This window comes from Microcaecilia unicolor, chromosome 2, assembly GCF_901765095.1.
Source record: "Microcaecilia unicolor chromosome 2, aMicUni1.1, whole genome shotgun sequence".
Taxonomy (NCBI): Eukaryota; Metazoa; Chordata; class Amphibia; order Gymnophiona; family Siphonopidae; genus Microcaecilia; species Microcaecilia unicolor.
Genome location: NC_044032.1, coordinates 206,838,728 through 206,851,071, shown reverse-complemented (window position 1 = coordinate 206,851,071; position 12,344 = coordinate 206,838,728). Strand labels below are relative to the sequence as shown.

The 12,344-nt window shown below is 43.5% G+C and overlaps 1 protein-coding gene across 1 annotated transcript in view; it reads left to right on the top strand.

Annotated features, from left to right (window-relative positions):
* LOC115463279 (aminopeptidase O-like) overlaps positions 1-12,344 on the top strand; it is a 382,003-nt gene that overhangs the window by 337,252 nt on the left and 32,407 nt on the right. The gene's annotated exons all lie outside the window — the stretch shown is intronic.

The following is a 12,344-nucleotide window of genomic DNA, read 5'->3' as shown; positions in this document are numbered from 1 at the left end:
GCAGACTGTGTACTTTAGTATCCTCTGCTGTTACTGTGATTTAAGTACAGGCTTTGCACAGAAAAGCTTTCTTTGCCCTTATCATTCTGTGCACTCCTTTTGCCTCTTTTGTATTTGCTGCTTGTAGATCAGGAAATATTTGGTCTTGCTGCTCAGTTTTTTTAAACATGCAGGAGGTTGACCTATTTTTGCAAAAACAAAAACCAGTGCTAATTTGTATCCACTTACTTTTCTATCAGATGTTTTAACTGGAGAGCTGCACAGGAACAGGGACTGTGGGAATCCCATGGTTACCACAGGAACCCCGCAGGAATGCCCCAAGACCCACAGGACTCCCGTGGGAGTCCCCATGGGGATGGATGCAGCTCCCTCGGGGTTCCTGTGGTGTTACCTTGACTCCGGTCTGACTTGTCCAAGGCCAACATATCCGTTTTCTGCAGCAGTTGCCTTGGTTCACGTTTCAACTTGAAAATGAAACACATCAACATGACTCATGGCAGCACTCCTTCGCTCCTATTGGAGTCATGCCCTGAGTTGTTCAATCGAGAGAGAACGCTATTGATTGGAGCCCCAGAATGAGGCTTAGAGCTTGCATATGCATGAAAACTGAGCATGTGCAGAGGGGCCAGTGTTGGTGTCAGCTCGAGGCAAGCGCTGCCGGCTGCTGTTTGGAAAAACATTGGCTTCCTGAGGAGAAGAAAGTTTACTGCTGATGGAGGTTTGGGAAACCCCGTCAGCCACAGTAAGACTACCACAATTTTGGGTGGGCCTGAGTCCAAATTGGGTGGGGCCTGGCCTACCCATCCCCACCCATGGCTACGCTACTCTTTATAGTTATTATGTATGTTTTTTATTTCATATCAAAGTATGGGAGTCACATATGCCTGTGTCTTAATTACACACATGCAGGTGACAGACTAGGGGAAAGCTCTCTCCACACTGAGGGTACATTCCAAGATGTTAATCATTTCTGCATGGTTAAAGCAAGGAATCACAAAAGCTGGCACACATTACTGTCACAAGTGAGCATGTCATAGCTTTGACGTGTAAGTTTAAACCTAATTAAATAAAGTTGTGCATGCTGAATGTAAGCACGTCAGTGGATAACGTTCATACGCCTCAATGATCAACAATTACGCACCATACATAACATTCACCTTTGAGTCCCAAAACGATACTGTGAGGATAAAATGCCAGAGAGGCATGGAGCTTAGGAGAATAAGAGCATATTTTGTTCCTGATGTTTTTCAAATAGTTGTGCGGACACTTATTTTGCAACACCTGGATTATTGCAATGTTATTTATGCAGGGTGTAATAAATTCCTGAGTAGATTGCAAATATTGCAAAACACAGCAGCCAGATTGATAGGCCAGGTGCCTAAATTTAATAGGATATCACCCTTATTAGTAAAATGACTTTGGCTTCCTATAGAAGCTAGGATGATATTCAAAATTTGTATATTGGTATTTTTGATATTACATTGTTAGGCCCTGGCTTATATACTTTGCCTGGTTAAGATCTTAGCAAAAATAATTATAGTATTTCCTCCAAACATTTTTTTAGCCCTTCACTACCCAAGTGCATAAAAAGTTAGATACAAGAAGATATTTTTAACTACCTTCACTTTTCAGGCCACAAAAAAATTGGAATCTATTACCACACTCCTTGAAATGTATGTCCAATTATAAACACTTTTGTAAATCTTTGTAGAGAAGCATCTGCCATCTCATGAATGGCATATTTCACCAGAACTATGACATAGAGGGCCTGATGAAAAAAAAATGGAGGGATCTGCAGGCCAAAGCTCACAGAAAAAAAGTAGCATGACTGCAGGAAGGACCGCCCAGTCGCATAGCCCTCACCACCCTAGAGAGGGCTCTATGAACATAACCTTGAACTGAATCCCAAAAAAACATTCTTTTCACTGAAAGGGACGATGAAGTTTTATCAATACCCGTTCTTCTCTGCAACGCTCCAGTCCCCGGGGTTGACACTATGTGGAACTCACCTTTTAGCCTCAAATCTCTCAAGTGGTCTGGCACTTCCTATAATAATTCTCACCACCAACGTTCTAATGTGGGACTGCCTGTGTCCGTGGCTCCTGGAGTTGCTGAGCTAGGCTCCATAGCCAGGATGACGTCACTCACAGCTGATTCCCAGGCAAGGGGAGGAGTAGGGAAACACGTAGAGCATGTTTCCCTACTCCTTCCCCTGCCTGGGAATCAGCTGTCAGTGCGCTGCTGCCTGCCACCTCGGAGAAAGTGGCAGGGAGTGGCATATCTCCCCCTGCACCCCCCTGCAGCCACCCATGTCCAGCGACAATCCCCTCCCCCCCCTGCCCCCCCTGCAGCCACCCATGTCCAGCGACCCTCCTCTCCCCCCCTGCCCCCCCTGCAGCCACCCATGTCCAGCGACCCTGCTCTCCCCCTGCCCCCCTCTAGCCACCCATATCCAGCAACCCTGCTCTCTCACCTGCTCCTCCTTCATCCACCCAGGTTGTGTTTAACGAAATCTTCGGGGCATGCAGGAAAGATCCACGTCCCTGCCTGCCCGCTGCTGGCGCTGATGCTCCCCCGATGCCGGATCGCTGTTCAAAATGGCCGCCGATACTTACAAGGGCAGCCTCCAAGACTTCAACAGAAGTCTCGCAAGACCACCATTGGAAGTCTCGGCGGCCATTTTCAACAACGATCCGGCAGCGGGGAAGTGTCAGCGCCAGCGCAAGCAGTGGGCAGGCAGGAACGTGGATCTTTCCTGCCTGCCACGAAGATTTTGTTAAACACAACCTGGGTGGATGAAGCAGGGGCAGGTGAGAGAGCAGGGTCGCTGGACATGGGTGGCTGGAGGGGGGGCAGGGAGAGAGCAGGGTTGCTGGGCATGGGTGGCTGCAGGGGGAAAGCAGGGTCGCTGGGCATGGGTGGCTGCAGGGGGCAGGGGGAGAGGAGGGTCACCGCTGGACATGGGTGGCTGCAAGGGGGCAGGGGAGAGGAGGGTCACAGGATATGGGTGGTTCGAGGGGGCAGGGGAGAGGAGGGTTGCTGGACATGGGTGGCTACAGGGGGGGCAGGAGGGGAGGGTCGGTGGACATGGGGGGCGGGAGGGTAGGGGAGGGTCGGTGAACATGGGTGGCGGCAGGGGGGGTGAGGGGGTCCTAAGACCAAAAAGGTTGGGGTGGAAAGGGGGCCTCAGACCATAAAGGGAGGGGGGAGGGGGTGCACACTCACTCTCACTCACTCTCTATCACATACACTGCCTCTGACACACTGTCTATCACACTCTACATCTCTCACACACAGTCTCTCTCAAACATATACTCCGAGGAAAACCTTGCTAGCACCTGTTTCATTTCTGACAGAAATGGGCCTTTTTTACTAGTTTTCTATAAACTACAACTGATTCATTTGATATGATCTATGATACACCCTCCAGTGCTTAATATTTTGATCCATTCTCTGGTCATCAGTTAAATTATTGTAATTCTCTCTACAGAAGACTTAGGGTTAAAGAACTCCCTCGCTTACAGATCATTCAGATACCACAATCTGTCTTGTTAACAATATACAGAAATATGATTGTCACTCCTCATTTGAAAGAAGCTCACTGGTTACCACTTGCCCACCGTATTACCTATAAGGTATTATTACTGGCCTTTAAAGTGTTGACTTCAGATGAACCCCTCTATCTTTCACATCACCTAATTCCCTGCAGTCTGTCAAGAACACTCAGATCAGCTCATCAAAACCTTTTGGTAATCCCTAGTTATCGAGAGATAGTATTTATTTGTTACATTTATTTATTTGTTACTTTTGTACCCCACATTTTCCCACCTATTTTTCAGGCTCAATGTGGCTTGCATTGTACCGTAGTGACGTTTGTCAATTCGGTTGATAACAAATACAAATTTATATTGTGGTCAGATGAGGTAGGTGTGGATCAGATGTCATGGGGTCGAAGGAAGTGAAGATTATAAATTGTCCAGTACGATCATTAGTTATGCTGTGTTGCTGGGTCTGTTCAGGGACCAGAACTATGGAATTCCTTCCCAGCATTGCTAACTTCCTTAGACAAATTTAAGACAGAACTTAAGACTTTCCTGTTCAGTGGTGCCTTCTACTAGGTCAAAAATAAGCTTTAAAGCTGAAACAAATTCACACTGTTTTTCTTTATACTGTTTTTTAAGCATTCACACTGCCCTAAATGTATATAATTTGTTATCACTATTAATAGTGAAGGAAAAAAGACCTCAAAAGTCTTTGCACAGTAGCAAGTATAATTTCTTCATGCTGGCACTTCATAGACTCCGATCTTATTGGTCAAAAAAACCTCCACTTATTTTTAAAAAACTTCCTAACTTTTCATTTCTAATTCAAATTTTTCAAAACATTTTAATAATTAAAGGTGTGGATGAAGACACTTAGCTTTACAAATTGCCCAACGGGGCTCTCCGTTTCACTCTCTATATAAGGTTTCTTCAGGGGTCTAAGTGCCTCTCTGATCCATCTTACCTACAAGAAAAACGTGTCATCCACATCCATAATAACCTTTTCAGTATAGATGCAGTGGAATAATTAATTTACTGATTTATCTTTGTCCATTATGCTTCAAAATGGCATTTGCTTGCTTTAAGATGCTGACTTTTTAATACAGACCAGAACCGTAAATTAAATTACATCACTTATATTGACTAAATGACTTAATATTTCAACTGTTGTTGGATTAACTTAGAAAAATATCGACCACTCAATCTGAGAGTTCAATCCTAAAGGTTCAAGTGATTTTAACATAAATATCCAGCGTTGTTCTAGTCTCACCAACATTTTGTTCCTATCAACTTTTCTCACATTAGGTGGAACCCAATCTATCACAAATCACCAAAATGTCTCAAATCCATGCAATGCATGATGAGAGGTGCTCCTATTTTCTGATTTTTTACACAAGAGCGATGATTCTTACATGTAAAGCTCTCGTTTTCCCCAAATATATTTTCTGACAATCACATATTAGAATGTAAATCACAGCAGCATGCCAGCCATAGATTACATTATATATATATATTTTTTAATAGTGTTCAGTTGTTTTTGTTTTCTGCAGAGGCTGCTGTTGCACATGGCACAGACCAAGGGGAAAGCATAGATGAAGAGGCAGAGTCCACTCTGGATGATGCAGCTTATCACAGCATGGAAGACGCATGTCTTGAATGTATGGTGTCAGAAGTCTGTGTTGAAGCTACTAGTGATAGAGATACAGAGGATCATTTAGAACCAGATCATGCCTTGGATGAAGGTGCACAGGTGGAGGTCCATGAGATTCACCAAGAGCAGCCAGCAGAGAAAACAGACCATCATCAAGAGAACTGTGCTGCTGCCAGAGATGCCAGCAGACCTTGACAGCAGGAGGAGGACATTGTTATTGTAGTTGATAGAAAAATAGAACATAAACGTACACTATTGAGGACTAATGTTAGTGAGCTCCACACAGACATTCACAGTCTGAGCGCTACTGTTTCAGAAGGCATGAGCATTATGAATGCTGTGCTAGGGATTATTGCCATAGAGCTCCAGACCCTGAATAGAACTCTCTCCTCCACACTCCCCCAGCTCAGGGCACCCAAGGTGCAATCAATTAGTCCATCTAACTATCTTCCCCTGCACATCCACTGGCTATCTTTAATCCACTTTATCCCTTCCTTGAGCAACAAGGGTCAGATCACACACCCTAGTATTCTGTGGGGAGACCAGGAATTGTTCAAGGGTGGGTTGAGGTGAACCTGCCTCTCCATCGGAACCTAGTACGCTGCAAAGCCAGCACTTATGTGAGCCTGCAAAGCCTCTTGGTTGAGGTGGGGGGGGGGGGGGGGGAGGAAGGCTATAGGACTTCCAGGCCATCACTATGATGAGTGATCTTAAATTTAGTTGCCCCTTATTCTAAGATACCTTCCTCCATTTCTTCTCTAGACTCTCCATTGTCACAGTTTAATGTTTTGGTTTGATGTCCACAGTTGCCCCATCAGACTCATAGTTCAAGGAAGGGTGGAAATAGGAGACTGTGTTCGGGGATTTTTCTTATCTGGATGGAGAGTAGATGTTTAGCAATTTATGAGGATTATTTTTTTTTGCCTTTCATTATTATCCATCCAGGGTAAGGATGGGAGGGTAGTGGGAAGGGTGTGTAGGGCTGTTCAGATTATTGTTGGAAACTAAATTTAAAATATTAAACATAAACACAGTGAAAAGGGTGTAAAAAATGTTTTCATTTTCAATAAATATACCACCTTTTCATAAAAAATGGGTCTGGATAAGCTCATTTCCTGCAGCTAGTGCTCTCTGGTAGGCCTGTGAAGGCGTCATGTCTTGAGGCTGAAATGGCTCCCCCTCCTCATTGCTGTCATCATTTGCCATAATTGTTCCCACAGATTCAGATACCTGGCGAGTGATGGCCAGATTATGGAGCTTGTAGCAGGCCATGAGCGTGTCCCCAGCTTTTCATGGGGTATACAGCAATTCTCCTCTGAAACAGTCCAAATACCTGAACCTTCACTTAAGGATCCTGATGGTCCATTCTATTACAGCCCTTATTTTCATCTTTATTTTATTATATCTCTCCTTATCAACTCCCCAAGGATGGACAGTTGGAGTCATAAACCAAGTCCATCAGGTATAACCTCAGTCACCTGCATGGAAAGATGCTCAATGGTTAAACACTGGATCTCAGTTTTCAAAATTGATGAGCCTTACACCTCCAGAGAGTTATCTATAGATAGACAGATAAAGCTGGTTAGAGATTAATATGGCAGAGAGCGGGTGTGCTGTACTTATCTAATGTCTCGCCAAAAAAACGGGGAGTGTAGGGTTACTATAAAATTATTCAAAACTACCAGAATCTCAGTGAAAATCAATAATATGTGAAAGAAGGTGAAGCCATCAGAAAACTAACTCACCCTTGCTGCTGTCATTATATTGAAAACTGCTAAAGTGGGTGAATAAGTTTTATCATTCACTGGGCATTCACCGTCTCTAATATGTGACAAACATAACTTTCTGCCACCCAATCACCTTCACACTAAATACATAAAATTTTAAAATAGAAATTAGTCCAATATGAAAGTTAATGCACTTATCTGCTTCATAGTGTGACGTTAAGAGAAGTGGTCAGCGTCTCCACTTATAGCATACTCCTTCAAGAACAGCTCCCCTAACAATGCCCGGTGCCATGGGTTTCATGTGCCATGAAATCCTCAGGGACTTGGGTGAAACTGGTATAGAAACTCGTACCGGCTCCACTCTTATGCCAGCCCTTGGTGATCTAACCACTCTGAAAGCACTCATGGATGCCTGATTCAAGTCAGGATATATGCATCATGACAAGAACACAGGCACCTTGCACACCCCTCTATATTAATATTAGATGTATTACATATGACTTACATGTTTACAGAATGGTAGGATTTGCAGTTTCTGTAAGTTTCCTCATTCCAAGCAGGTAGTCTCAAGGCTATGTGGGTGCAGTCTATTGCCCCTAGCACCAAAGGAAAGCCAGTTGATAGAAGCTGGTTTACTTTGTTTGGTGTTGTTCAATCTCTTATGTGGGAAATGTAATGTATTGAGTGTCCCTCCACAGAAAGCTCTGAAGGAACAGAGTGATACATCATGAAGCAGGTGCCTGACTAATACTGTCATTAACCCTAAGGAGTATTTGAAAGGATCCTGTGACAAAAAAAAGCTAAGGCTGTGGTACCCCTCAAATGCACTGGCCATGTTGTTGGCTCAAGGTCTTCCTTCAGCTGGTCACAGAGGTGTACTATGGTTTCCTTATTGAATCTATACCTGCGCACACATTCCTCATCTGTCTGGTCCATAAATAGTGTTCTCGACCTGTACACCCTCTGCACATGGTCTCTCAATCTCCTCCTTGATGCCTGTCTCTTATGGCTCAGTGCCCACAACAACAACAGATCACTTGCACTCATGCTTCAGTGCTTCAACAATAGCACCCAAAAAGCAGCAGAAGTGGAACCTATGAACCAAATCCTGCAATGGAACACACCTAAACCCACATAAACGGACACAGGCAGAAAAAAAAAAGGTAGACAGGGGCAAGGGAAGGGGGGTCATGGAGAGTAGAAACAAGCAATAAGGTTTGTAGCTGAGTAAGGCAGAAGTGTAATGTAAGTATGGATGCACACACACACCGTTCTAAGTTAAAAAAACACAGGTTCCTTGTGAATTAGTCGCCACAAATAGCAGGTGTACAAGTGGGCCTGCCATTTCCATGTTTTCGGTGAGTGCTCACTTATAGAATAGAATCAGCGCACCCAGTTGATAGTTATGCCCAGCATCTGCCTGCTCTGTGCCCCAGACATGCCCACTTTCATAGCACCTAAATGTACACGCCATGGAGAACATGCGCACTAAAATTTAGACTTTATAAAATAGCAGTTAGCAGTTACACGGCATCAACAAGCCCATGATGCCAGCCTACATAAATCAAGCATATAACCTTTATAGAATTCTACCCTTAAGGGGGAAGGTATGAATGTGGGCTACTGTTAAGATTAACATATTATCTGTTAATCTCAGTTAGTAGCAACTGGGTCTTGTTGCATAAAATGGGACCTGTGCTAAATATAGCATAATTAATAGTAAAATAGCATATCTTAACAGTAGCCAATACTGATAACTATGCTCCTTATCCGTATAGCAGTACCTGCTGCGTGTATTAACTCCATTGACCAGTGCCATTCCTTAATTTTCAGCAGCATTTTCCGGACAGGGCCGTGCCTAGGGTCTCTGGTGTCCCCCTGCAGACTATCAGTTGGCGCCCCCCCCCCCTTACACACACGGAGCTCACAGCTGCATGTCTCTCTTGGCCAAACCGTCAGTTGCTCTCACTCTGTTCGGGCAGATTTCTAACAGGAGCTGATCATCCAATCAGAGAGCTCTATTTGAATGCAGATTAACATACAGACACTCTAATGGGAATTTTTAGTCAAAAACGCTAGATAAACCCTTCGTTTTTGGATCAAACTTCACAGTTTTGATCAAAGCCATGTCCTAACATTAAGGCTGTAAACAGTTCCATCAATTTTTACCCATAAATATGCAAATGAGAACCTCCCAAAAACGGACTACTTTGCATATGATTTAAACAAATCTGAGCATATGACAACCAAGTACAGACTCCCAGCACCTGAATTCTGCAATTAGATTTAATGCAAATACTTTTAAAACTAAAAAAAAAAGCAATCAGATTTTCACTTACCAGCTCTTCCTCTTTGAAACTACTGTTGAAACCATCAGCCAATGAAATGGCTTTTAGCTGTAGATATCCCAGAATACCTGATAATTATGCACACATCATGCCCCCCTCTCGGTGTACATGATGCTCAGAAAAAAAAACAAAAAACTTTGAACCACTTACAGATTTTAACAATTACACTATTTATTTTTTATTTCTCCCCAGTCTCACTTGCACACCTCCCTCCAAACCTGTTCTCTTTAATTTGAATGTTGTTCACTTCAAGCTCACCCCGAATGAGAAGTTGTTCCCACACCAAAGACATATATAGCACTTGTTGTATTCTTTTAGGCAACTTCAGCAGACGTGTCTGCCTCAGTTAGCACTGCTGGGCTGCCTTCACTTTCTGATGTGGAGGGGGAAGGGCAGGGGAGAGAGGAGAATCACAACTACAGGTAAAAGATTTTGCAAGTGAAGGACCTGGGCGGCGCCCTCCAGAGGTCGGCGCCCCCCTGCAGTGCTTACCCCGCTTACTGTGTTGGCGCGGCCCTGTTTCCGGATATTGCCACTGAAAACCATTATAGACTAACATGGCACAACTGGATAATGCCAGGGCAAGTCCGTGCATGGAGCAAAGATGGTCCTCAGAGTTATCTGGTTAGCGATGATATTTGGGCCATTAACCGGATAATTATCTAGATAAAATTAGTATAGCAAAAAAGCTGTCCTTACTTTATCCGGTTAACTCTCCAAATAGTAGGCTGTATATCACTACTATCCAGATTGCACTGGCAGACACGGCTGAATCTATATAGTCTGCGCTGGCCACTATCTGGATGCTAGTTCTGAATATCTTGATATATTTCAGCCACAGTGGTCAGCATTTAAAAAACGCTAACCTCCCCAACTGAATAACAGTTTTAAAATTTGTAATTCTGTTTTCTAAAATTCAGTAGTCCACACAACACTGGGTTCTAAAGAAGATGAGTGGTCTTTCTTTTTGTATTTGGTGTTTTAACTTTGATTTGGGGTATCTAATGACTAGGTGTGGGTATTTGTTTTGAGCTAGAGCCATACCCCATTTCTTATGATCGGTCCATTCTGCTCCTCTATTACAGCAGCTCTTATAACACAATTGAAAGAGGGAGAAGGGACTAAAGTACACCAAGAAATACCATAAACAAGTGCCTGGCCCTAGTCTTTCAGCCCTCTTTTTCCAACCAGATGAAGACATGGTTAAAACAGCAGGCGCTACTGTATCACAAAACTGACACACCTTTTTTGTTTAAAAATAAAAGTTCTGTTCAAGCAAAAGAAAAGATCTGAAAATTGACCCAAACAGCAAGTAAGTGAATAGTCAAAGGAAATTCCTGTTGAGGCAAATGTTACAGATCAATCAGTGACTAAATGAAAAAATGTGTTATATGTAGATTCACAAGCATTCTGTTTGATCTTCACTTTTCTTTTATCTTCCATTTCTTTAATCTTCTACTGTCCTTTTCTCTGGCTTGTTGGGCCTCCTGTTTACATCAGTTTGTACTGGTACTCCTGTACCTTGATGGGAGGTCTTTCTGTGAATTCCATCACTTACCAGTATAATCCTAGCAGAATTTTTCAGATCTCTGCTTCCCATTTTGAGAACAAAGCATTTCCCCCTATATTCTGCTATCACCTACTCATCTGAGTAAAAAGGGTCCCTCAAGTACCTTATCTACTCTGAGGACAAGCAGGCATGATATTCTCACATGTGGATGATGTCATACATGGAACTCAGTGCAGACATTTCCATAGTGCACTGTCACTTTAAAAGTTTGGGGCAGTGTCCCCATTGTGCACGCCTCCAAGCCCTTCTTTTGACCAGGAAGCATCTACCATTTTCGGATAAACAACTAATCAAGCTTCCCGGGCCATTGAACCTTTTGACCTTGTATCGACCATTTTTCTCTCTATGTCATCGAGGGTGCCAAGTGGCTTTAAGAAGTGTACTTGATGTGATACGTCCATTTCAGGAACAGACCCCCATAACTGGGGTGTTCAGTGCTTGGGTCCGGACCACTGGGATATACATTGTAGCCTCTGAATGCACATGGAAGCAAGGATACTTAAAGCCTACAGAGTACAGTGTTTTGGTTTGGCATTGAGCATGGCAGAAGATTCGGCACTGGATGCGGACCCTGCGTCGGCATTGACACAACATCAAAAATGTAAGACATTGGACTTAGTATCATGACCACATAAAGACTCTACATCCTCTTCGTCGGTGCCATGCACATCGAGGGACCTACAGTGCAAAAAATCTAGAAAGCATTGCCACTGTTCTCCCTCAAGGTACTCTGCCAACACCTCCCCTTCATCGACATCCTCGATGCACGGGAAGCGTCCATGCTGCAGGGACCACTCTCCTTCTCTTCAACTTCTTTCTCGTCAAGAGCCTTCAAGGTTCTTGAGACCTCCTACATTTGCACAGGTTATAACTCAGGCTGCCTCCACACCGCTGTCTCAGCTGGTACTGGTGCCTACTTTACAGGAGGAAATCTGGGCTATGCTCAAAGAGGAGCTCTCAGGGCTACTGTAAACACAGTTTTTTCAGGCTTACAGGGTGCTTGTGCTGGCCTCAGCCCAGCCAGTAAATACATTGGAGAGATAGTCACAGGTGAGGTCCAGCACACCGGCTTGACATTTATTTATTTATTTATTGCACTTGTATCCCACATTTTCCTACCTATTTGCAAGCTCAATGTGGCTTACAGAGACCTGTTATGGTATTGCTATTCCAGGGTAAAAGATACAATTGGTGTTACAAAAGATCAAAGATAACAAAAAGAACTAATCAAATAGTTATAAAAAGAGGATATTCAGGGAAAGGTGGATTGGTGAAGTGTTATAATTAAGCTATGGATTCTCGAGGTAGGCTTTGTTGAAGAGATATGTTTTCAGAGATTTGCGAAAGTTAGTTATTTCGTTAATTGTTTTCAAGCTACTTGGTAGTGCATTCCACAGCTGCGTGCTCATGTAGGAAAAGCTGGTCACATGTGTTAGTTTGTATTTTACTCCTTTGCAGCTGGGGAAGTGTAGATTAAGAAATGTGCGGGCAGATTTTTTAGCATTG